At 48.1% G+C, this 24,581-nt stretch overlaps 1 long non-coding RNA gene across 1 annotated transcript in view; it reads right to left on the bottom strand.

The window, feature by feature from the left end:
• The window catches only part of LOC113815777 (uncharacterized), an 84,201-nt gene that overhangs the window by 58,830 nt on the left and 790 nt on the right, over positions 1-24,581 (bottom strand). Inside the window, exon 2 of the long non-coding RNA XR_011398699.1 lies at positions 23,693-24,077. This is a non-coding gene — a long non-coding RNA (uncharacterized lncRNA). The remainder of the gene's footprint in view (positions 1-23,692; positions 24,078-24,581) is intronic.

The following is a 24,581-nucleotide window of genomic DNA, read 5'->3' as shown; positions in this document are numbered from 1 at the left end:
ATAATAAACAAGCAGCCGCCTACAGTGAAGAGAGACGCCAACAAAGAAACTCTAATGATAATAATAAATAGACGTCTATAATAAAGAGATGCTTCTAATAAAGACAAAGAGAGATAGGCCATCCATGAAGCTATATATGTCAAGCGAAAGAGAGACGCCAATAATGGAGAGAGGCCAAGGATAAAGATGTAAATTCAGTGGTAAGGCGAGACGCGCCAAACATGCAGATACGCAATATCAGTCGGATTTGGTCCCACATCTGAGTGGATGTAGGGGATATGCCTGTAGAGGAACATGCATACTAAGCCGAGTAATAAGGTAGGGTGGCGGTTCCTTTCCCGTTTTGACCCCAGAATGCTCATGTTAGAATACTAGTATTTACACCCAGCCTAGTCGACTGAAAGGGGCAACCGGGCGCGAACCCAGTCCTTGTGATTCCAAAGCCAGCGCTCTACCTCTGATCTATGCCATCTCTATGCCAATTATATAGAAGCCAATAATAAAGGCAAAAGGCAGTAGTAGAGAGAAGCCAATGGTAAAGATGTAAATGTTAGCAGGGATAATAAAGAAAGACAGCAAAAATAGAGGCAAACAATGTAAAAAGAATTAAGTGATCAATAAACAGAAGCCACCGATAGAGAGGTAGACGTCGACGACAAAATAAATGAGCGGAAGTACCCAAAAGACGCAATCACTCGCGACGTCCTCGGCCTTGATTTACGCGGCGGGTCGATCGCGCCTAATTTGATATCCATGTCGAAGCTGCCGATCCAGCTGAAGATCTTTAATATCCTCGCAAAGGGCTTTCATCTCGCCGTCTCTCGGGTGGATGCAGGAGCCGTGCAATGATACTGTTGCCGAATATGAAGCAACGTCACTTCGGCTGCACTGCCTTTCCTCTCTCTCGTTCCTCGCACCCCGCCGGCTTTTTCACATAATTAAGGGGCTCCTCACGGCCTTACAAAGCGCCACGGCACGACTCCACGACGGCCGCATGTGGGAAATGATTTGTCCTGTCACGTGCTCCTCCACGCCGCCCGCAAAACCTCTCGAACGTCCCTGGGGTCCCGCAGCGGAAACACATGCGCCGGGGGCCTCCCTCTGGCGTCACGAGCAACCTAGGCGGATCCCCGGTCTACGGAACGGCCGGAACAACGCGCCCAGCGCCTGCCCTCCGCACACTATTTTGAGCGCGCGTCCATGCCACCTGTAGCTCTACCCGACCTAAATATACACTGCGGCTTACCTGCTATGGTGACTTATCTGCTACTGCAATATACCTGCATGGTGCTCATGAGTGAAGCCTTCTATGGCACCGAGATAAGAGGGAACCTTTGTCTCATAAAAGGGAGTGCATTTACCACCGGGTGCTGTTTAACAAACCGGATTTTTTTTATAAACAAATATGACAATTCAAATCACCTGGTCGGAAAATGTAAACCCCTTTCTTTCCTCAACCAAATTTAGCCTCTCCCCCAACTTGCCCTCCCGTCCTCCTCTATCCGTCAGCCTTATTCAATCAGGCTCTCCCAATCACCAACCTTTCAAAACACGTTAAGTACCTCTATCCACAACCCTCCCTCCCCCTTTCTCCTTTCAAATCCCTAAGCAGGATCTCGCTACCTATACCAAACCACAATCACAGATTACCCACAAACTTCCCGTAAGAAATTACCCACAAACTTTCTTCGAGAACGTAAACATCCCCTCGCTTGTGACATTCTAAAAGTTTTAAAAGCTTGAACAAAAGAGGGGAAAAAGGGATATAATAAGATGAACGTACCTCGATTCACAACATTAAAGTTTGACCTTCTGCCCGATAGAAAAAAGCCTTCATTTATTTCCCGTGTCGCTAGGCTCCCCTCGCACGCAACAGAAAGTCTGAGCACGTAAGCTACGAAGAGGGGAAGCTAAGGGGGGAGGGTGAAGAAAGAGGGAGAAAGGGAGGGACGACTGGAACCGATTGGGAGAGAATATCAAACAGGGTGGGAGGAGAGACGGAGGGAAGAAGACGGTAGAAGGAAGGGAAAGGAGAGGCGAATGGGACTTGGGAAGGGTGGAAAGAAGCAAGAGAGGAATGGCCATGAGTGAAAGGGAGGAAGGAAGGACGAGAGAAAATGAGAAAGAGAGAGGAGAGGGAGGAAGGAAGGAAGGACGAGAGAAAATGAGAAAGAGAGGGGAAAGGGAGGAAGGAAGGATGGGAGAAAATGAGGAAGAGGGCAAAGGGAGAAAATGAGGAAGAGAGGGCAAAGGGAGAAAATGAGGAAGAGAGGTCAAAGGGAGAAAAGAAGGAGGAAGGGAACGAGGGAAGACGTAGAGGACGAGAGAAGAGAATGGGGGAGGGGAAGGAATGGGACTTGATGGGAGGAAAATGATTGATCGACAAGCTCCTACTGACTGATTCTAAAGTTAAACTCCTTCCATCTCTCTCTCTCTCTCTCTCTCTCTCTCTCTCTCTCTCTCTCTCTCTCTCAGCGCGCGCATGTGAGCGTGTGGGCGCGCTAGCCATCCGAATCGAGTCGTCGTCACTTTCGGTACAGCTTCAACCTAGTGTCAATAACCTCTTGAAGCGCCACCTGTCACCAGCTGGCTCACGTGGAGAATTTGTGAGCGTCCTGACCACTTTCTCGCTCCCGTTACACACCTAGGGAGAAACCCAAGCTCAAGAAAAGAGCATTCTTATAATCCATAAAGAACAAAGACACACACACTTACACACACACACACACACTCCACGCACCCAAAAGAATGAAGGGCCCGAGGAATGCAAATGCCATTTTTCTCTCTCCCTCCCCCATACACCCATCCCTTCAAATTCCCCCTCAACATATTTCAAAGTCTTCTCGAACCCGAATCTTACCGGTGGCCAACCCCGTCGGGATGACTCCAAAGCCCTTAGCACCATTCCCTCGGCCGCCACTCGGGAGCCCAAAATAAATACGCGCCATTTGTTCTATGTGATTATGCAAAATCCTTTCATAATTTATCATTTCTTCATTCCAAGCTCCAACCCCCCTTTCCCTTGCCATCCCCAGCCCCTCCTCCCGTCCCTCCATCTTTATCTCGCATTCACCATAAATTTGCATAATTCATGTGGAATAAGTCTCCTCATAGACGAATCTCTCGGGACCTTCAGAATGTTCAAGACAAAACCGAAGAGTCAAGAAATACAAAAGATGCAATGACGAAGCGAAGATAATGATGGATTCACCTCATATGGGAACCTGGCAAGACTTCTCCAAGGGATATGTAAACAAAGTCCCCCAAATCCTCAATAAATTCAACCCAAGCATTTACATACCACACAAAATATATACAGTTATATATTCAAAACAGATCCGACACGCCGAGTACAACCCAAACAATAAAAAAATCAAACGATAAATAATTCCAAACCACATTACCAGGCCACTACGCAATAAAACATTAACAAATCTAACGGCCCATTAATTCAGCCAACGCGAGACAAAGCCCGATCCCCACGAAACCAACTTGCGAAGAAAGGTAAAACTGTCGAGGGGGGGAGGGGGGGGAGGGGGTAAATAAGATATAAGAGTTGTAAAAGTTTTATTGTCCAGGAGCCATCTGGAGGCCCCGCAGACACAAGCGCGAGGTAATCAATGGGGACTCCGAGACTTCGACCTCGCCACCTCCGCGCTGCAACGGGGCTTCACTCCTCCTGCCTGCTCGCTTCCTTCCTGCCTTTCTTTCCTTCTTCCCTTCTTTCGGCCTCTCTCCTCTTGGTCTTTCTCTCTTCGTTTCTCTTCATTTTATTCTCTCTCTCTCTCTCTCTCTCTCTCTCTCTCTCTCTCTCTCTCTCTCTCTCTCTCTCTCTCTCTCTCTCTCTCTCGTCCTTTCCTTTTTCATACCTTCTTTCTTTTCTTCCACTCTTCTCCGTCTCCCCTCCTTTACCACCCTCTTTTCTTTTCTCTTTCTACTGCGACACATGCCTTCCCAAGGCCTTGATTACCACTACTTCGAACAGTGATTTAGAGAATGTTGGGGCGAGAGAGAGCGAGAGAGCGAGAGAGCGAGAGAGAGAGAGAAAGAAGAAAGAAGAAGAAGAAGAAAGAAGAGAGAGAGAGAGAGAGAGAGAAAGAAAGAGAGAGAGAGAGAGAGAGACTTGTTGAAATTCACAGTGATACTCAAATCCTAAGCTACCTACAGGACAATATAAACCCCACAAAACACGCCATGCAAAAATCCAAGCGGAGGACAAAGGCAGGCCGGGGACGTGGCGGCAGGCACATCAAACAAGGTACAAGGCAAAACAAGCGCTGGAACACCACCACGACGCCATCACCTCAGCGCACAATGCACCTCCCACCATCACACACTTGCCTCTGCAACCCGATTCGCTGCCCCCCGCCCCCTACCCACTCTTCCCCCGCCCTACCCTTTCCTCCCTTCCTCTCCTCTACCCTCCTCTCCCTTCCCTTCCCTTCCCCTGCCCCTCCTATCGCCATCTAGAGCCACCTCCCCCACCACCCCAGTTCCCTCCTTCCCTCGAGGACGACACCCGAGTAGACGAGGAGCAGGACGACGGAATACTGTGCCGTTGCCGTACAATCAAGGGCAATCATTCTCCATAAATCACTTGTTTGAGACACCAACTTCCCCCCCCCTCCCCTCTAACGCTCTTACCCCTTCCCCCTTTCGTCCCTACACCCCCTTCTCCGGCCCCCTTCATCCCCAGGACCAATCAGTGCCCCCGATAATGTTTGGCCCGAGTAAACATGACCCGACCAAGAGCCATCAGGCGATCAGATTCCCTTCGCGTCATTACGGGTTCGAGGATCCCTTCGGCTCGACCTCGGGAGGCTCTCGGGATTATTCCGCTCATAATGAGATTAGGGACAAACACTTTCCTTGGATGCCGTGGGTCCTTCTTTCGGCGCCCTCTGTATAACGCTCCTTTTTTCTTGGCAGAGGCGTTAAGGATGTTTTTCTCAGACGGTTCGAGTCTTGGCTTTCATCCCTTTCTGCCCTCGCCCATACGCTCTTTTCTCGCTTACTCGCTTACTCGCTTACTCACTTCACACACACACACACACACACACACACACACACACACACACACACACACACACACACACACACACACACACCTCTTGCTATCGGCCTTCCTCTAAAACCTCTCACAAGAGACTATAACCTTCAATCAGAGGATAATACCCAGGGATCTCCGCATCACGACGGACTTGAACCCGATCGATCCACCTGATCCACCGCGGCTTCCGATCACGTGGATGAGGGTGGCACACATAGGAGGCGACGGCCAGGAAATGCCTCAAAACAGGACATAATCCTGCCTCCTGCCCCTCAGCCCCCGCCACCCAGGGCCGCCTCCTCTCTCGCCTCCTCCACTCCCTCGCGTGCCCCTAATATGCCCACCGAGAGCCTCACGAACTCTCCCGCTCTCTTTGCTTAGCACACTCACTCACACGTAATAACACACACGTACGTGCACGCAGAAGAGAGAGAGAGAGAGAGAGAGAGAGAGAGAGAGAGAGAGAGAGAGAGAGAGAGAGAGAGAGAGAGAGAGAGAGAGAGAAATACAACACGCACCCTCCGTGCATTACGTTGCCCGTCCCAGTTGGCCTCGGGTCTAAAGCGGACTAAATAAACAACATCCTGACATGACCGAGTTTATGATATCATGTTGACAAACCTATTTTCGATTCAGCTAATGACGCTCGTAACAGTTTTGGGCGACAGGCAGGAAATGCCAATTCCTCCACTCGGCCGCTTGCCCTTTTGTGCAATTATGGCGCCGGGCACTTTGGCGGCTACTTTCTCCCGCAAGTGCACTCTGGCGAGATCGAAATGGAGGTTCGCTCGAGCAGAACCCGAAGACCCACTACTCGCCGCCGCCGCCTGCAGAAGGAACAAAGAGAGAAGGAAGTGAAGGGTGAAGGTAAGGACGAAGACGACAACGTGAAGAAATAAAAAAGACACCAGCGCGGTGGGTCAACAAAACAAACTGGAACGGGCTGCAGGGTTGCAACACACGCAATCACCGGTGCCAGACGGAGGAGTGCGTGATAACATTTCATCAGACACTGCATCTGGCATCTTCCCCGCCCTGCCGAGAGCTGCAATAGCATCCGAGAGCGATTTAACACGATGAATCTGAGCAGTGCAACCGAGGTCCTTTCCGGCCCACATGCGATACTTCTCGACGCTTTCCTTTTTCGTAGTATGTGACCATTTCTGCTTCTCCGGAACATCAACGCCACACGATTATCATTTCCTCAGATCATTATGTGCTAAATCTCATTATCAACGCTTCAGCATTATCATAACTACGCTCACGATTAAAAGCCTGATAGTCAGTATTACGATTTTATCTTGTTTATTACGATGATGACAATTATCATGACCATCAGCACTTCCCTACTATTGTTGCTATTATCATCATACGATCAGGATAATATTCGGTTATTAAACTGATAATGCTGATGAGAACATCCAACCCTTCCTTTACAGAAGAAAGCCACGCCCAAAACAATTAAAAACTGGCTCCGGCGGGCTAAGAAAAGCCATTTCCCTGCAGTATCGAGTAACAAGGTCTCTCCGAAAGCGAGGAAGGTACAAGACGCTCGGTTTCCCCTCGAGACAAAGCGGCAAGAATAGATAACAATCAAGGCCCATTTTGCAACATTATCTGGGCCGTTTGTCCGACTTCTGGCTTCCTGCATATGCGTCCTTTTCTCTCTCCGTGCATATGAGTTCTTTTCTCTTGTTAGCCATGGAGGGTGGAAGCGAGTCTTGAAAAAAAGCAAGGAACTTCAATTTCCACTTCGCACATTAGTGTTGCTCCCCCACCCCCTCCCCTTCCCTCTTTCTGCTCTGATTACCCTAACATCTCGGTGCTCTTGATAATTTTCATTTTCTCTCTCTCTCTCTCTCTCTCTCTCTCTCTCTCTGTCTCTCTCTCTCTCTCTCTCTCTCTCTGTCTCTCTCTCTCTCTCTCTGTCTCTGCTCTCTGTCTCTGTCTCTGTCTCTGTCTCTGTCTCTGTCTCTGTCTCTGTCTCTGTCTCTGTCTCTGTCTCTGTCTCTGTCTCTGTCTCTCTCTCTGTCTCTCTCGCTCTCTCTCTCCCTCCGTCTCTCTCTCTCTCTCCCTCCGTCTCTCTCTCTCTCTCTCTCTCTCCCTCTCTCTCTCCGTCTCTCGTTCTCCCTCTCTCTGTCTTTCTCCGTCTCTCTCTCTCCCTCCGTCTCTCTTCCCCCCTCTCTCGTCTCTCTCTCTCTCTCTCTCCCCCTCCGTCTCTCTCTCTCTCCGTCTCTCTCTCCCTCCGTCTCTCTCTCTCCCTCCATCTCTCTCTCTCCCCCTCCGTCTCTCTCTCTCTCCTCCGTCTCTCTCTCTCCCCCTCCGTCTCTCTCTCTCTCTCCCCCCCTCCCCGTCTCTCTCTCTCCCTCTCCCTCCGTCTCTCTACCTCTCCCTCCGTCTCTCTCTCTCTCTCTCTCTTTCTCTCTCTGTCTCTATCTCTGTCTCTGCCTCCGTCTCCTCTCTCTCTCTCTCTCTCTCTCTCTCTCTCTCTCCCTCCGTCTCCGTCTCCCTCCGTCTCTCTCTCTCCCCCTCCGTCTCTCTCTCTCAGGAAAATTTCCATTCAGCCAAAAGACCTGGAAAAAAACCCGCGCGACTATAAAGGAGTGGCCTTGCTTGGAAGGGAGTCGCCGGCGTCATTACGAACTGATGCAGGTTCTCCCTCAGGAGCTGGGTGGCGTGTGGACTGCGTCTTGGCTGTCTAGTAATCCACTTCGACATGGATAGGTGAAAAGGAGGTGGATAGATGTTAGTAAAAGTTGAAGGGAAGGAGATAGAAAGATAGATAGAGGGAGGGGGAGGAGGAGGGGAGGGGGAAGGGGGGAGGGAGGAAGGGAGAGAGGAGGAGGGAGAGAGAGAGAAAAAGAGAGAGAGAGAGAGAGAGAGAGAGAGAGAGAGAGAGAGAGAGAGAGAGAGAGAGAGAGAGAGAGAGAGAGAGAGAGAGAGAAGAGGGGACGACAGACAAACAGAGACCGCGGGGGGGAAAACCCATCCCCACTCCTATCCCAACCCAAGTCTTCCTGCCTGTCTTCATTCCATGGACATGAAGAGGGAATCCCAGAATGTCACCAAAGTGTGCACCGGGCTGCCCTGTCCTCGTGCCTGACCCTCCAACCACTTCACTTCAAATCTTAATTCAAACCTAATCAATATAAAGAAAAATCATACAGTGAAGAACAAAAAACAAACTGAAAAAAAAATCCATATGACTAGGTATATTACGAAAGAACTTCAATCCTTACGAGTTACAGTAGACAATCGAGGAGTAAGACAAAAGGACAATTAGGCACACACTGCAACGTGAAGAGACACAGAATGAAGCACAGCCACAACACAAATGACAAAAGAAAGGAAGTGGACGGTTTTCGGTTTTATCGTCCGCCACGGAGTCTAATCTGCCTCGAAACATCATGGTTTAACGATCCCTTTCCGTATAGTAGTTGTGCTTCGGTCCAAGCAGAGAGAGAGCTGTTACTCTAGCGGCGAGATGGCACTTGACTTGCCCAACAGGAGACGCAAACCGACATCCGTCGTTATATTCCAGCGGCTGCAGCTAATGAATTCTCTCCGGGTTGTTTAAGACAAATCCTATTAGCGATGTTTCTTGCGTTGACTTAAATAGTTCTTCACTTGAGCGTCTCTTTGCCAAACTCATTCGCGCGACCGCCCTTTCATCAACTTCTCCGGCGCGACTCGACTGAACAAATCAAAACCTAAAAAGCTACGCGTTCTAAAAGCCTAAATATCCTCCCAGAAGATTTAATGGCCATTTTAACTTTTTTAAATACGCGCAACAACTTCCACGAACTTCTTTTTCACCAGATTTACAACTTTCTCGCCCACTGGGAATTCTGTAAAACTCATCAAGACAATCAAATTATTCAAATTACTCCCCATCGCTCCGCAGTAGGGAAATGTGTCAGCGGCCGAGGAGGGCGCGGGTATCTGGAGGAGCCAGTGCAGAGAGCGGCCCTTCCGCGGCGGCGAAATGAAGAGGGAAAGAAACGCTGCTTCCCGTGGCGGCGAGCCTGACGCGGGTGTAATGAAGACTTGGGCGCGCGTCGACTCTAAAAGCTTTTGCTTGTTCCGAGTGTTTGGCCGAGTCCCGTCGGGGAGTTTCGAGAGCTTAAAGATGACTCTTCAAAAGGCTTCCGTGATTGTTGCGTGTCAATGCTTATTCTGACACGGCGGTTCTGCATCTTATAAAGAACGGAATTACAGTCTATAGAACACTGTCGTTTCTTGCGAGGTAATTGAATTCCACGGCGCGGATGACTTTGCAATTCATTAGGACTCTTGCTGTTGAGAGAGATAACTTTCGTCCCTCCAGCAACTCTCGCGTGCGGGCGGTGCCTCGCGAACGACACTACTTTTGAGGCCAATCCATTCCCAAGGAAATTCTGCTCACGCCTTAGTGACGCCGACGATACTACAAGACTCACGGCGTTGACATCAGAAGAATGTTTCAAAGGGAAACCCGATAATAAAGCCGTATTAGCCTATGCCTTTGAAGTCTGTCGCGAGCCTGCCTTTGAGCCTACCTGCCGAAGTTGCCTCACAGCCTTACATTAACAAAGGTTGCATGCATCGCAAGCAGGGCGGCAAGTCTATGTACTGTAGGTTAAGCAGTGAGGGCAGGCAGCAAAGGGCGCGGACTTGGGGGCGCCCTCCGCTCCTGCCGGCTGGGCTGCGGGGGGCCCGTTTGTCTACAGACTCCATTTCACACCACCTGGAGGACTCGGTCCCTGCTCCTTCAACATCCCTCGTCTATTCTCTCTCCACCCGCCCATCCGCCCCGATCCTTCGCCACCTCTCACCCGCAGCCTGATCCGGCGTCAGCCCTCCTCCTAATTCCCGTCCTTCTCCCCGGCCGCATTTCCCCTCCTTGCGCGCCGGGGCCCCTGAATGCCGCCCGCCGGAGCCTGCACATTCATCCCGATGCATCTGATGCAAGCTCAATTATGGCGAGCTTTCATGCCTCGTCTGTGTTTAACATGGCCGCTATTCATCGGCCCGGCGCATTGTTGGCCTGACATACTCGTGCTTTGTTACTCAGTCATTAATCCATTGTGGCGTATTAATGAGAAATGTAATCAATTTGCCTGTTGCTTTGAATTAGCGGCGACCAAGGGAACAAGATCGTTCGCCGAAATGTGCGCCGGCGCTAATAAAGATCTCTCACTATTTCCTGTGTCATAATAATATTGCTTTCGCTGCTTTGACTGCCCCCTGACACTCGGAGGAACCTTCGCTTTTGTGTATGTTTCTTTCCGAGCATTTTACTTCCTGCCAATTTAAACTTTTTTCCCGGGATTATCCCAACTTTCTCTCCCATTTTCTGCTTACAAGGGTTTTAAATCTCAGCGCAATAGGCGGAGGAAGGCTTCGAGTTGCCAATAAGAAAGGAATCCGATAACATTTCGCGATCCTTCAAAAGTTGAGCGGATCTCCTCGAACCTGTCGAGTGGCGTGCGACCAACGTGTGGGAGAATCCTCCCCCTCCTTCTGCCTCTCCCTCCCATCCCCACCATGTCACTCCTGCCCCACCCCCTCTCTCTCCCCTCCCCCCGAACCTTCCTCCGATCCTTGACACATCACAGGATATTTGTCCGACACACTCTCCAACGCGCGGTCAGAGGACGGAGATAGCGGCGCGGTGCTCAGGATGCTCGCTCAAACAAGCGTCCGCGAGCTCGTTCTGCATTCCGAGCTAGACGCGCAATGAACTAACGAAAGGAAGTAACTAACGGGAGTGAAATATCCATCAGCCCTTGGCCAGACAGAGGACAAACGGGGAGCCCATAAAACGTGTACTCAGGCGATAGCGGAGGCTCACTAGACCCGGGCCTTTGCAGATTACGGTTTGTATAAACACGTCTTTGTTGTGGTTTTGGCGGTTCGGTGTTTGTTATCGCATTTAAGTGCCATTGATTGGGAGGGATTAATATTGCAGGACACACACACACATAGCACACATACACATGTACATACACGTACGCATGAACATGTAAATACACATACACACACAAACTCACTCTCTCTCTCTCTCTCTCTCTCTCTCTCTCTCTCTCTCTCTCTCTCTCTCTCTCTCTCTCTCTCTCTCACACACACTCACACACACACACACACACACACACACACACACACACACACACACACACACACACACACACACACACACACACACACACACACACACACACGCACACACAAAGAAAATAGCCCCCCCCCCCACCAGCCGCCCGCTCTGCGAGGCCCGACATGACCTGCTGCTTTAAGGAGAGCGAGTCGGAAGGCCCGGGAAATAAACACAAAGAGATATTGACATAATATCCGGCCGCTTCCCTCTCTGTCTGTGATCACAGGGCGAGCCAGCAAGAGGTCAGTAATCTCTACCCGATCTCAGGTCGTCCTTAATTGCAGTCTTTGTGTCTCAGAGATTAATTAAAGCAGGTCATTTCTCGTGACCTGAAAGTCTTACGAGCCCACTCTTCTGGGTACGTTGCGTTCGAATGTATGTGTGATAAATCATAAGTATCATATTTCATTTCATGTTCAAGGTAATTCCAGGTACAAACTTACATACACACGCATGATCAACACATCCTCCCACATACAAACATGCAACTACATAGAAACATACGATTTATATTTACACACACATACATATACAAATACATACATACCTTCATGCATACGCCCATACACGCCCATACCTAGAGAAAGTGAGAAACCGCCGCCCTTCTGCACAACCAATGTAAATGCGACCTTTCTGGTATAATATTAAACTCCCCCCACCCCCACTCCCGCCCCCTACCACCCTTTTTTAGAACTCGAGCTCCTGTTGTGATGAAGCAATCTCGACAAATAAATAAATAAATAAAAGTCTTCACATGCCTCGGGACTTTAAATAGGTTCTCGCCGGCATCAAAAAGATTCACGGGGTAACTTTTCCCATCGCCTTTGTTCCACCTCGCGAAAGTGTCTGGCTGAGTGTGATGACGTGGGGCGGGGGCCGTGGCGCTGAGGGTGGAGCTCGAGGTGGAAGTGGAAGCCGAAGTGGAGGGGGGGGGGGGGTAGCGTGGCGTGACCTTACGTGGACTTGCAGGTGGTGTGGATGTGATGAGTTAAAAAATGATGGTGGAAAGGGTGGTGTCGATGTGGAATTGGTGGTGGTGTGAAAAGTGAGGGCGGTGGTAATGGCAATGAATGACTTCTGAAATAGTTGAGGAGTTGGTATCTATGTTTGCGTGCGTGCGCATGTTTGTTTGTGCGGGCGTGGGCGGCGGGTGCTTGCGTGGGAACGTACGTGCGTAATTGTATGCTCATTAGGTGTAGGAGCGTGCAGCAGGTTCTTATGTGTGCGGCTGAGCGAACATGAAAAGACGCTAAAACCGCAAAGTGAGTAAAACATGAATGACATAATAGCCACTGTAAAAATACTGAATTTAAAGCCAGCTAAACAGCACGACGTTTCAGCTTATACTAAAATGATCAGTCTTTTCCATTCTCTACTTAAAATCTGAAATAATTCTCAACCTAACGATGTGTCTCAATTTTATAATAGTTTGGTATATTTTAGAGTGAAACATAATTTCAGTCCTGGTACTGAATTTAGTCCTCATTTCAGCTTGAAATGAGGACAACCGAATAACAAAATTATTTTTGACGAGATCACACTTATAATGATCATAATTACTCGAGATTCACCCTCCCGGAAACACGCAGACACGAAAGATTTCACCGCAAAGCCACTTGATCCAAAACGATTTATTTCAAGCTTCCGAGTATCAAATAGTATAAAAAATGAAAAAAATATATTTATACATATCTTAAAAATCTACAGTCCTTACCAGCCGCAGTCTCCTTCTGGGCCGCTTTCCTACTTCCAGCGCAACAGTTCCTCTCCCCCGCCCATCCCCGCCCTCGCGCCCGTGCCAGCCAGCAGCATTCCCCTCGCATTATTACCATGTGGCATGAGGCAACGTCCTATATATCTCGATTGTCGTTGCTCCCCCTCGCGTTGTAAAGCATTTTTACGCCTCTCCCTATTTGATACAGATTTTCACATTTTCCACTGATCTCACACACAATAAAGTCCAACTGATTTTAAACCGGTTCCATTTTTCCCACACGGGAGCTGCCAGTGGTATACATGTACACCAATATTTCCCGTCAGCCGTTTTCACTCAGTTACTAAAGTGCTTCCCGAGTTACTCCTCGAGCATGACCGTTTCCAAGGGGCAATGGGAGTCTGCAGCTGACCCCCGCGTGGCCGGCGTCCTGGCACGGCCCTGCCCCCTGCCGCCCCTGCCCCTCCTCGCCTTCCCAACCTTAAATAACTTACGGCTCCACTTGCACTCCATGCGGGGGAGCGCTTCACTCCCGGCTCCATCCATTGCTCAATTTCCTTGACAGCGCCACACGGTTCAAAACAGCCTGCCATTTGACCTCATATTTCAAACTCGCCCCGATTTAAACTTTGCGGGCTGTGCTCTTTGAAATAGATCTGTGTCTGCCTTGGCTGCGTGACTGCTTGTCTTTCAGTCAGTTGGTCGGTTAGCTGGTCTGTCTGTTTGCGTGGTTGCTTGCCTCCCTGCATTCCTGGTGTGCATTTTTGCCTGCCTGTATGCCTTTTACTTTATTTGCTAAGCTTGTGTGTGTGTGTGTGTGTGTGTGTGTGTGTGTGTGTGTGTGTGTGTGTGTGTGTGTGTGTGTGTGTGTGTGTGTGTGTGTGTGTGTGTGTGTGTGTGTATGTATGTATGTATGTATGTATGCATGTACGTATGTATGTACGTATGTACGTATGTGTGTACGTATGTATGTACGTATGTATGTACGTATGTATGTACGTATGTATGTATGCATGTAAGAATGTATGCATGTATGTATGTGTCAAAGTAAGCAAATATGTCTGCATTACACCAACCGCGCCCCCGCATCCCCGGCCGCGGCGGGCGTGCCTCCCTCGGGCCGCGCGCCACGGAGGCTGAAGCCTGAGAAATCGGCTATTTTCCGCAGATTATCCCCTGCATTCAATAGCAAGTGATGAGCCCTTGCGGAGACGCTGCCGCTGCGCCGTGCGATATTGAAGTAATGGTGCGACTGTGTGAGGGCTCGTGAAAACATGCATGGGAGTGTGTACTGTGTGCGTGCGTCTAGATGTGTAATAGCCAACTTTTTTCTGTCTGCAAGCATGCAGGTTCATGCATTAAAGTAGGTCTGCCTGTATATGTATGAATGTATGCATATATGCATACATATGTATGTATGCATGCATGCATACATGTATGTATGCATGCATGTATGTATGTATGTATGCATACATGTATGTATGCATGTATGTATACATGTATGTATCCATGTGTACGTCCGTCCGACGCAGAACCCTTTCTTCGTCGCCGCCCACCAGAGCGCGAGTTCCGCCCGCCTTCCCTCCCTTACCGATTTCAAACAGCAAGAACACAGAAGATAATGGGCCTAAATCAGCGTCAATTCACGAGGAAGTCCTCTTCAATCAGCAAGTTCCTTACAACATTTTCCGGAACGGCGACTTTTGATAACTTATGGCGGTCCTTTTTCACAGAAGCCATTTTTTTCCTTTTTTTTATTCCTGCTCGAAGAGAAATTCATTCTGCCTTTTGATTATTCTCATCCAAGGGTTAAATCTGCACATTTCCGCCCAAATCTATTTTCGGCGCTCAAAAAATCCTAATCCCGACAGAAAAAAAAGAATAGTAACATCTTCATCACTATAATTATCATCACAATTATCATCATTATCATAATCATCATAATTAACATGACCATCAGCACCGTCACGCTTACCATCACCACCATAATTATCATCACAATTATCATCAACAGTCACAATTATCATCATCATCACGATCATAACTAACACCACCATACCCATTAACACCGTCACAACCATCACACCATCACTATCACCATAATTAACATCATAACCATTAACACCGTCACAACCATCATCATCATAATTAACATCATAACCATTAACACCGTCACAACCATCACACCATCACTATCATCATCATAATTAACATCATAACCATTAACACCGTCACAACCATCACACCATCACTATCATCATCATAATTAACATCATAACCATTAACACCGTCACAACCATCACACCATCACACCATCACTATCATCATCATAATTAACATCATAACCATTAACACCGTCACAACCATCACACCTCACTATCATCATCATAATTAACATCATAACCATTCACACCGTCACAACCATCACACCATCACTATCATGATCATAATTAACATCATAACCATTAACACCGTCACAACCATCACACCATCACACCATCACTATCATCATCATAATTAACATCATAACCATTAACACCGTCACAACCATCACACCCTCACTATCATCATCATAATTAACATCATAACCATTAACACCGTCACAACCATCACACCATCACTATCATCATCATAATTAACATCATAACCATTAACACCGTCACAACCATCACACCCTATCATCATAATTAACATCATAACCATTAACACCGTCACAACCATCACACCATCACACCATCACTATCATCATCAAATTAACATCATAAGCATTAACACCGTCACAACCATCACACCATCACTATCATCATCATAATTAACATCATAACCATTAACACCGTCACAACCATCACACCATCACTATCATCATCATAATTAACATCATAACCATTAACACCGTCACAACCATCACATCCTCACTATCATCATCATAATTAACATCATAACCATTAACACCATCACACCATCACTATCATCATCATAATTAACATCATAACCATTAACGCCGTCACAACCATCACCATCCTCATCACCCGGAGCAGCGAGCCACTTTCACACCTTAATTCCTTTATCCGACCCTCAATTTCTTTACCTTAAGAGCTCACTTTGATCCTCATTACGTTTCCTCAAGTTACCCAAAATCTTCTGCTGCAATTCCAGGGGGATTTTCTCCCCAACTTTTTTCATTACAACCTAATGTTTCGTAGTTTTATTTTAAACTTCATTTTACGGCTTTTCTTTCCGCTTTACAGTTTGTCTTTCCCATTCTTTCTTTTTACTTCACTCTCTATTTCATTTTGTTTTCCTTTCTTTCCTTTCTATGTCTTTCTATTTTCTTTTCTTCCTTTTTTTCTTCCTCTCTTTCTCCTCCATTCCTCAGCTCTCCGAAATACTTCGCGCCAACATGGAAATACACACAAAAAAGCTGAATTACATGGAAATTCGTGACAGGAAATTAAATCAATTAAAATGCATGACGGAGCGTATAATAACTTGAACTTTCAGCTTACATAATCGGAGTTGAAAGGGCATATCATCAAAATCTAGGCATTTGAAGGTCTAAAAGCAAATAAAGCAAAAATATGTGGTGTTGAAGAGAAATAGGAGGTGGGAGGGAGATCGAGAGAGAGAAGCGGAGGAGGAGAGTGACAGAAATGAGGTGGGAAGTGAGAGATGAGAGGAGAGAGAAGAGAAGAGAAGAGAAGAGAAGAGAAGAGAAGAGAAGAGAAGAGAAGAGAAGAGAAGAGAAGAGAAGAGAAGAGAAGAGAAGAGAAGAGAAGAGAAGAGAAGAGAAGAGAAGAGAAGAGAAGAGAAGAGAAGAGAAGAGAAGAGAAGAGAAGAAGAGAAAAGAAGAGAAGAGAAGAGAAGAGAAGAGAAGAGAAGAGAAGAGAAGAGAAGAGAAGAGAAGAGAAGAGAAGAGAAGAGAAGAGAAGAGAGAGCAAGGAAAGAGAAAGAGAGAAAAAAGATGAGAGAGGTACACGAGGAAAGAAAGAGAAGAGAGAGAGAACAGATAAAATAAAAAGGAAAGAACAGGAAAGGAGAGGAGTGAGAGTAAACAAACCCACAGGATACACTAACACCCCCCCTCCCCCTCTCCCCCGCCCCCTCGGCCCTCTCTCGTCCTTCCTTCCTTTCTACCGCCGCGTAATCCCAGCTAGCGGAAGACGAATCAAGTTAATAAAAGTGGATTAGGCGACGTAATAAAAGTATTAAGGCCCCGCGGTCCGAGACCACCCATGCCCAGCCCCCTCCCTCAGGCCCACCCCCAGCCTCCAGCCCCCAGAGGTACAGCCCACGTGTCTTGCCCGCCTCTTTCGTCCCCTCTAACCTGGCGCTTTGAGGTGGCATCATCGCCTGATCGACCGGAGTGCCACACCATAAAAGGCACTAAAAATCAGTTGATTTTGTGCATATTCTGGGAGATTCGAATTTACGAAGGTATAGCTGATCTATTATTACCGCACTGTGTATGTGTCTGTGTCTGATGGTCTGTTTTAATTAACTGTTTGTCTGTCTCTGTGTATTTCCCCTTTTCATCCCTTTCCTTTGGCAATTTCTTTAATTATAGCCCTACAGAAAAAAATAAATAAAATAGGAGAAAACATAAGACGCAGACTAGAAATCAGAACGTGCCTGTACGGAACGGGGAGCTGACCGCACCGAGCCCCTGAAACACCTGCCAAGTTTCGCGATATTTACTCAAACTGAGAGATTAGAGACATGAATGTTTTCCTAGGGTGGATCGGACGGGATGTGGCACTAACGTTGGGAGGGTAAAAGTACAAGTGGCACTAGTGGCGATACTGGCAGCAGTCGTAGCCGCGATGGAGGTTGTAGTTGTTATAGTAACAGTTTTATTGGTAAGAGTAGTTGCTATTACCGAGAGCAGCAGCACTAATAACCAGAAGAAATGACGCCGATATACTCCACACAGCAGAGGCAGCAGCAGCATAACTCGAGCTGTGGCAACGGCAAGACATCCCGGCCTCTCTGCCGAGCGCGGAGCACCCAAGCCAGCCCATCCCTGGAGCAAGCCGTGGCCCCAACCCCGGCCACCACGCGCCCTCACCTGGCCAACCCGCAGCCTGCATTCACGCCTCGCCCAGCCATAACCGCCCACAGACCCTAAAACAGCTCGAACACGCATGAATAAACATCCCTTTCCTGGCCAGCCCTTTTGCTGCTCCCAAAGGCCTCTCGACCTACTTACGCCTCCGAGCCCGCCCGCCCGCCCGTCCATCGGCGCCCGCGCGACCCACCTTCGCCAATCCCTGTCCGCCCACTGTCCTTCCTGTAACCATCGTCTTCCAATCTAATGGACAAGCAGCGATACCCCCCCCCCCTCCTAGTCTCTCCTCGGAGCTAAATATCGCTTCCTTATGACACAATCTTCCTTCCAATATGACGTAATCTCCTTTAATCTCCCTCTCCCGTCTTCGCCCACTTGGTAGGCGAGGCACGTGGCCGAAGACCGAATTTAGTACATTCCGTCGGGTTCCTCTCTCTTCGGGAGTCTGTGGCTTCGTCTGTGCCTCCCTCTTCCTTCCTTCTTTTCTTCGCCTTCTTCCTATCCCTTGACTCTTCCCTCTCCCTCAATCGATGTCTCTCCCACCCTCTCCCTCTATATTTCTCCTTCCCTCCCTCATCCCCCCTCCCTTTTCCTATCCTTCTCCGTCATACCCCCTCCCTTTTCCTCTCCATTTCCTCATTCCCCCTCCCTCTCCATCATTCCCTTTCCCTTTCCCTCTCCTCTTTCCTCTTTACCTGCCGGTCATCAAGTATTTAATATCCCGACTTCTAGATACACCAATTAACAAATGAAATAAACCACCCACTCGAGCTAATCAATATGCAAGCCCGGCGCGTCCTTCGAACTGAGAGACGCCGAGTCCAAAAACAACGATATAAAGCAACGTTGGATAAGACTTCAAATTAAGTTTAAAAAAAAAGAATAAATATAATAGTAATAATAATAATAATAATAATAATAATAATAATAATAATAATAATAAAAACTCCGCTAAATACCATTACAAAAAAGCGAAAGCAACGTTTAAAATCCATAAGACAACAACAATAGACATCAAGAACTCGAGAGCTAACGTTAGATTTGCAAAAACAATAAAAACAAAAAAACATATAGCAATAATCATGTAAAAATAATTGTAAACCGAAAAGAGAGACCCAATCTGCTGCCAATAACAGTTAGAAGGCCAATCAAGAAATGATACCGAGAGGGAAAAGTGAAATGGCCCGGGAACCGAATATTCAATTACACCGCTAAATCAATAGAAAGAGAAAGGAGAAAGGAAGGAGGAGGGGGAGAAGGAGGGATAAAGAAGGAGGAAGGAGGAGGAAAATGGAAGGTTGGAGGATGACGCGAGAGAAGAAGGAAGGGAGGAAGACGGTAGAGGAGGAGGGATGAGGGACGGAGGGAGGGAGGGATGGAGGAAGGGGGAAGTGGGTGTAAGAAGGAAGGAGGGAGATAGTGGACGGCAGGAGAATGATGTGGGATAAAGAGAAAGAAATGAAGAAGGGAGGAGGAGGCAGAGAGGAAAGTGGAAGGTAGACGTATGCAGTGGGAGGAGGGGGGGTTGGAGAAAGAATCAGGTGAAAGGCAGAAGGAGGGTAGAAAGAGTAAAGAGGAGGCAGGGGGAGGAAGGAAGAGATAAGATACAACGACAGATTCCATTATTCACTTCCTGTCGGCTATCCTCGGCGATACAGTTTCGGTCCGAGATGAGTTTCGGTCTGTGTTGAGTTCGGCCCGAAATGAGTTTTGGCCCGTGGTGAATTATGGTCCGTGTTGAGTTTTGGCCCGTGTTGAGTTCGGCCCGTAATGAGTTTTGACCCGTGGTGAATTATGGTCCGTGTTGAGTTTTGGCCCGTGTTGAGTTCGGCCCGAAATGAGTTTTGGCCCGTGGTGAATTATGGTCCGTGTTGAGTTTTGGCCCGTGTTGAGTTCGGCCCGTAATGAGTTTTGGCCCGTGGTAAATTATGGTCCGTGGTGAATTTTGGCCCGTGATGAGTTTCGGCCTGTGATGAATAAGGCTGCCGGGACTTCTGCACGCACGCAAACAGACCCGGCCAATTCACACGGTATAACCGAAATTATTTTGCCCGTGAATGTACTTCTTAACGGCTAGATAAACTGCAGACTGAGTTTCTCAATAATACTGCAGACAAAAAGACAGACAAACATACGTTGGCAATAGATACTCCGACAGGCAGTCTGATAGATAGATACTCCAACAAGTAGACAGACATGAATGGTTGGTTGATACGTAATACGGACAGAGTTACGAAGGACTAATAGATAAACACACAGACAGAACAGACAGGCATGGTTGATGAACAGACTCGCATACAGACGGACTGGTCTAATAACAAGCCGCACAGAGGGACCAAAGACCCAAACATCTGAATGAGAGACCCTTTACACTAACCAAGCTCGTTTGTTTATCTCTCACCTCACAATATATTACGCAACGCAAACCCAATAACTTCACCTTCCTTCGCTTAGAAGAAGAAAAAAAATCCAGGTGCGTTTGTTCCAAGTTGCTTAAGAAGGTAACCCGCCATTTGGTAAGTAACTCGCAACGATTCTTATGCTAACGCGGATGAAAACTTCGTCCGACTCGAGTTTCATGCTAATTTCTTCTGCCGAGCGCGTCACATCTTTGCACTGTGCTATTCATTCAACGGCCGCGTTTCTTAAGGAGCCCGTCTCGTTTTCCCTTTTTTTCTTCTATTTGTTTCTCTCTCTGGGTATACATATTCTGCTATATTCTTTTTCTCTCTCTCTTCCTTTACTTTGCTTGCTTGCTTGCTTGCTCACTCACTCACTCTCTCTCTTTACTTTGCTTGCTTGCTTGCTCGCTCTCTCTCTCTCTCTCTCCCTCCCTCTCTCTCTCTCTCTCTCTCCCTCTCTCTCTCTCTCTCTCTCTCTCTCTCTCTCTCTCTCTCTCTCTCTCTCTCTCTCTCTCTCTCTTCTCTAATTTTCTCTCTTTATATATTGCCCCTCCTTTTCTATCTCTCGTCTCCCTCCCTCTTTCTCTGTCTCGTCTTTCTCCTCCTCTCAGCTTTAAACTATCTGGAGGTCCATTGTAGTCATTTGCTTGTTTACTTTCATCCTTCAAGCCAGGACATGTTGTTAGACTAAGATCAAATTAACGTTATGTACAAATTTTCCTCTTCCCTGGTCCTTTCTATTAGAATAACGTGCAGTATCTTCTTTTTTCAAAAATAAAGATCGTTATTATTCTCGTCACACACACACACACACACACACACACACACACACACACACACACACACACTCCACACACACACACACACACACACACACACACACACACACACTCCACACACACACACACTCACTCCCACACACACACACACACGAGTTCCCCCCCAACAGCGTGTCATAACTCGCCGCGCCGCACTTCCTCAGGAGAGGCAAGTGGCGCAATGCCTCGCGAAGGTTAGGCGGGCAAAACTGACGAAAAGTGTCCCGCGAAATAAAGTGCCGAACCGAGTATCGCGTGAAGCGTTCGGAGCCGCGTCGATCGGGTGGAGAGGAAGGCTACAGATACCCGAGTTATTTCCTAGGTTAACAAGAGGCTGGTATGCTCACTCTTGCCCACTGGCGAGCACCCGAATTCTCGCCCTGCCTCTCAAGCACTCTCCTCACCTTTAAGTACTCCGAGAGAACGACACTGGCTCTTTTATACAACCCTCACGCTCTCCATCTTTCTTCCTCTTTCACTCGATTTTATTCCCTTCTCTCTTTCTTGCTTTCTTTTCTATTTTTTCTTCCTCCAGTCTTTATGTATCTCTTCCTTTCTATATGTCTGTTCTTTTTGTTATTTTTCTTGTTTGTGTCTCTCTTTCTCTTTCTCTCTTTTCTCTCTCTCTCTCTCTCTCTCTCTCTCTCTCTCTCTCTCTCTCTCTCTCTCTCTCTCTCTCTCTCTCTCTCTCTCTCTCTCTCTCTCTCACTCCAGATATACCGTAAACCATAAAACCAAAAGGAAATCATAATCCCATACAATAAATATCGATGGGAAACAATCCTATCAGCACGCCAACTTAAAATTCTTTCCTTGTATAAAAAACTTTTACAACCACAATAACATTCACACCCCAAGAACCAGGGGAAAAAGTTCCTGGTGATAGTGATTTTAGTTCTTGTCGTTGTGGATGGTGGTTGAGGTGTATCTTTTTCTGGTGCTCGTGGTGACTTTATTTTGGTGTAGTGAGTGCAAAGTGTGAAGGAATGGTTGCTGTGTTGAAAAGGGGGACGAGATTTCATTTGCATTTTACGGTCAAGGATTCGTACGTGTTGCGATTTAAGATCTATAAATCTTCTTTAAAGAAAAATGGGGGTACAATTCAACATGGACTGCAGAAGAATCGCCTAAAACGGCAATAACACCGTCCTGGAAGGTATATGGGCACCGTTTCTTTGTGGGGAAACGCACGCCTACTGTGCGTACTCGCATCATATAAATTTCCTCCAATCTCTCTCTCTCTCTCTCTCTCTCTCTCTCTCTCTCTCTCTCTCTCTCTCTCTCTCTCTCTCTCTCTCTCTCTCTCTCACACACACACACACACACATATATCGTACCTCAGAGCGCGTGCGCTAAAGGGTCACGAGAACAGAGTCCAAACGTGATTGAATTGCAATTTTATCGTCTCTATCTTCCACTTAGGGTTGGGATTGCAGGAACGTGTGGTAATAGTCTCTATTGCTTCCCGCGTAGACCCCGCCGCCTCATAACGCTGATGGGAGTGGCGGCGGCGGCAGCACCAGAGGTAAACTGCGGTTGTTGAGGTTGTGATCACGGTTATGGCTGGCGCTGATGCCCGCGCTGATGGCCCGGGTGCTGTTGAGGCACAGGTGGCGAGTGCGGCGGCCGCGCTGACGAGGGAAAAACTTCGGCTTGGTCGCGGCCGCATGGTCGCTGCTGTTCAATGTTTGTATTGCTGTTGTTATTCTCTTGTTTACACTAACGCGGCCTTTGTAACGGCCGCGTTGGAGAAGCGACTGATTCCGGGATCTGGTGATCCTACACGGCCCCGGCATCAGGCCGGAAAAGAGCGGGACCTGAAATCTCTAATAAATATTCGGGCTTCACAACCAGAATAAAAACATGACCGCAGCTGATAATGGCCCCGCTATCTGTGCCGGGTAAGTCGAAAATAACAACCCATGGCTGATAAGAATTTCGAAATCAATACTGCGAAAAGAATGTCGGCACTCGAGCTGCCCCTCGTGACCATATTGGCGGTGTTCACTCCAACCTCTATTGATCCGCCCTCAAACCTTGCCCTTCCCGCACACGTTACACATGGCCCGACGGCGGGGAAACAGCGCCCAGCACCAAAGGAAAAGCGACTGCCGCTTAGCCTCGTGTGCGTTGGCGGAGTGATTCTGTCGACGTGGCAAAAACAACCAAATTTTCGAGATAAAATGATGAGTTGATAAAACCTGCCCCTATTACTGAGACTGGAAACAGGGCCGGCGAAAGAGGACCAGCAACAGAGTCCACAAAGCGCCCGGTCGGCCAAGAGTCGCCTCAGCACGAGCGGCGGAGCGCGAAGCTAGGGTGAGCGCCGCCGCCGCCGTCGAAGGGCTTCGCCGTCCACGTGGTCACAGCTGGTCAGCCTCGTCTGCAGCCGCCGAATCTTCCGCCCGCGTCCAAAGGGGCGCGCGAGCCCACCTCAGCCGAGCAGAAACAAAACATGAAAGATAAAGTCCGAGACCGGGAATGGAGTCTGTCTCTGGAATACTTACTGGATCCTGGAATCCCTCAATGGCGTTCGGAATTCTCCTGGGCAATTACGGTGACCCTTTGTGGACACTCAAATCCTCGCTGAATGGCGGGAGATCCTTGGCGTACAGGTTGTAATCCTCAGCGAATAACGGAATCCTTGCTCGTGAACAGTAATCCTCACTAAAACACTGGGGCCTCCCGATAGGTTTCCCTACACTCGGGGGCGAACACTGACACACCCTCACTCCCGCGCCGCTGAATATCTTCGCGTGAATCCGACGAAATCCACACACACTGCAGGTCAGACTCTCCCTGAGCCTGCTTGGGGCAAGATCCCGCTATGGGACGAAGGGGAACGGAAATCCTCAGTGGATAAGGGAATCCTCGCAGGATGGAGACGGTAATCTGCGAAATCACCACACCGATTAAACACTGCTAAGGAACAGACATGTATCAACTCTGTGGAGACACGTGATACACATCTTCCTCAAGAAACACTCGCTCACAACACTCGACACCACTTCTCGATACAATGTAGCTGAAAATCACATTATTTAGCACGCCGCGACAACGAGCGAGCTGTCACTCAAAACACTTGACACTTGTTCTCTTTGACAAAATGACATCTTAATGACCTGCAGTTCACTTTCCTGGGTTCAGCTAATCCTCGCATCCAGCACCACTTTCCGTAGATCTCTCCGACATACAATCTCCCGACGGAAGACCGCATGACGTCACATGATCCGATCGCCGTGTACCCACACCGCCGCCCACGCCCAAGCCCCTGCGAATTCCTTATCAAAGCTAACCGTGCTATCTTATCTCACTTTCCCCCACTTTACACAGCAGGCCGTTTAAACGCCCTGCTTTTTACCCGAGTTCCCTACAGACCTAACCTAAAGTCACGTG

Source organism: Penaeus vannamei, chromosome 8, assembly GCF_042767895.1.
Source record: "Penaeus vannamei isolate JL-2024 chromosome 8, ASM4276789v1, whole genome shotgun sequence".
NCBI classification, from domain to species: Eukaryota; Metazoa; Arthropoda; class Malacostraca; order Decapoda; family Penaeidae; genus Penaeus; species Penaeus vannamei.
This window is presented reverse-complemented; position numbering and strand designations above follow the sequence as displayed.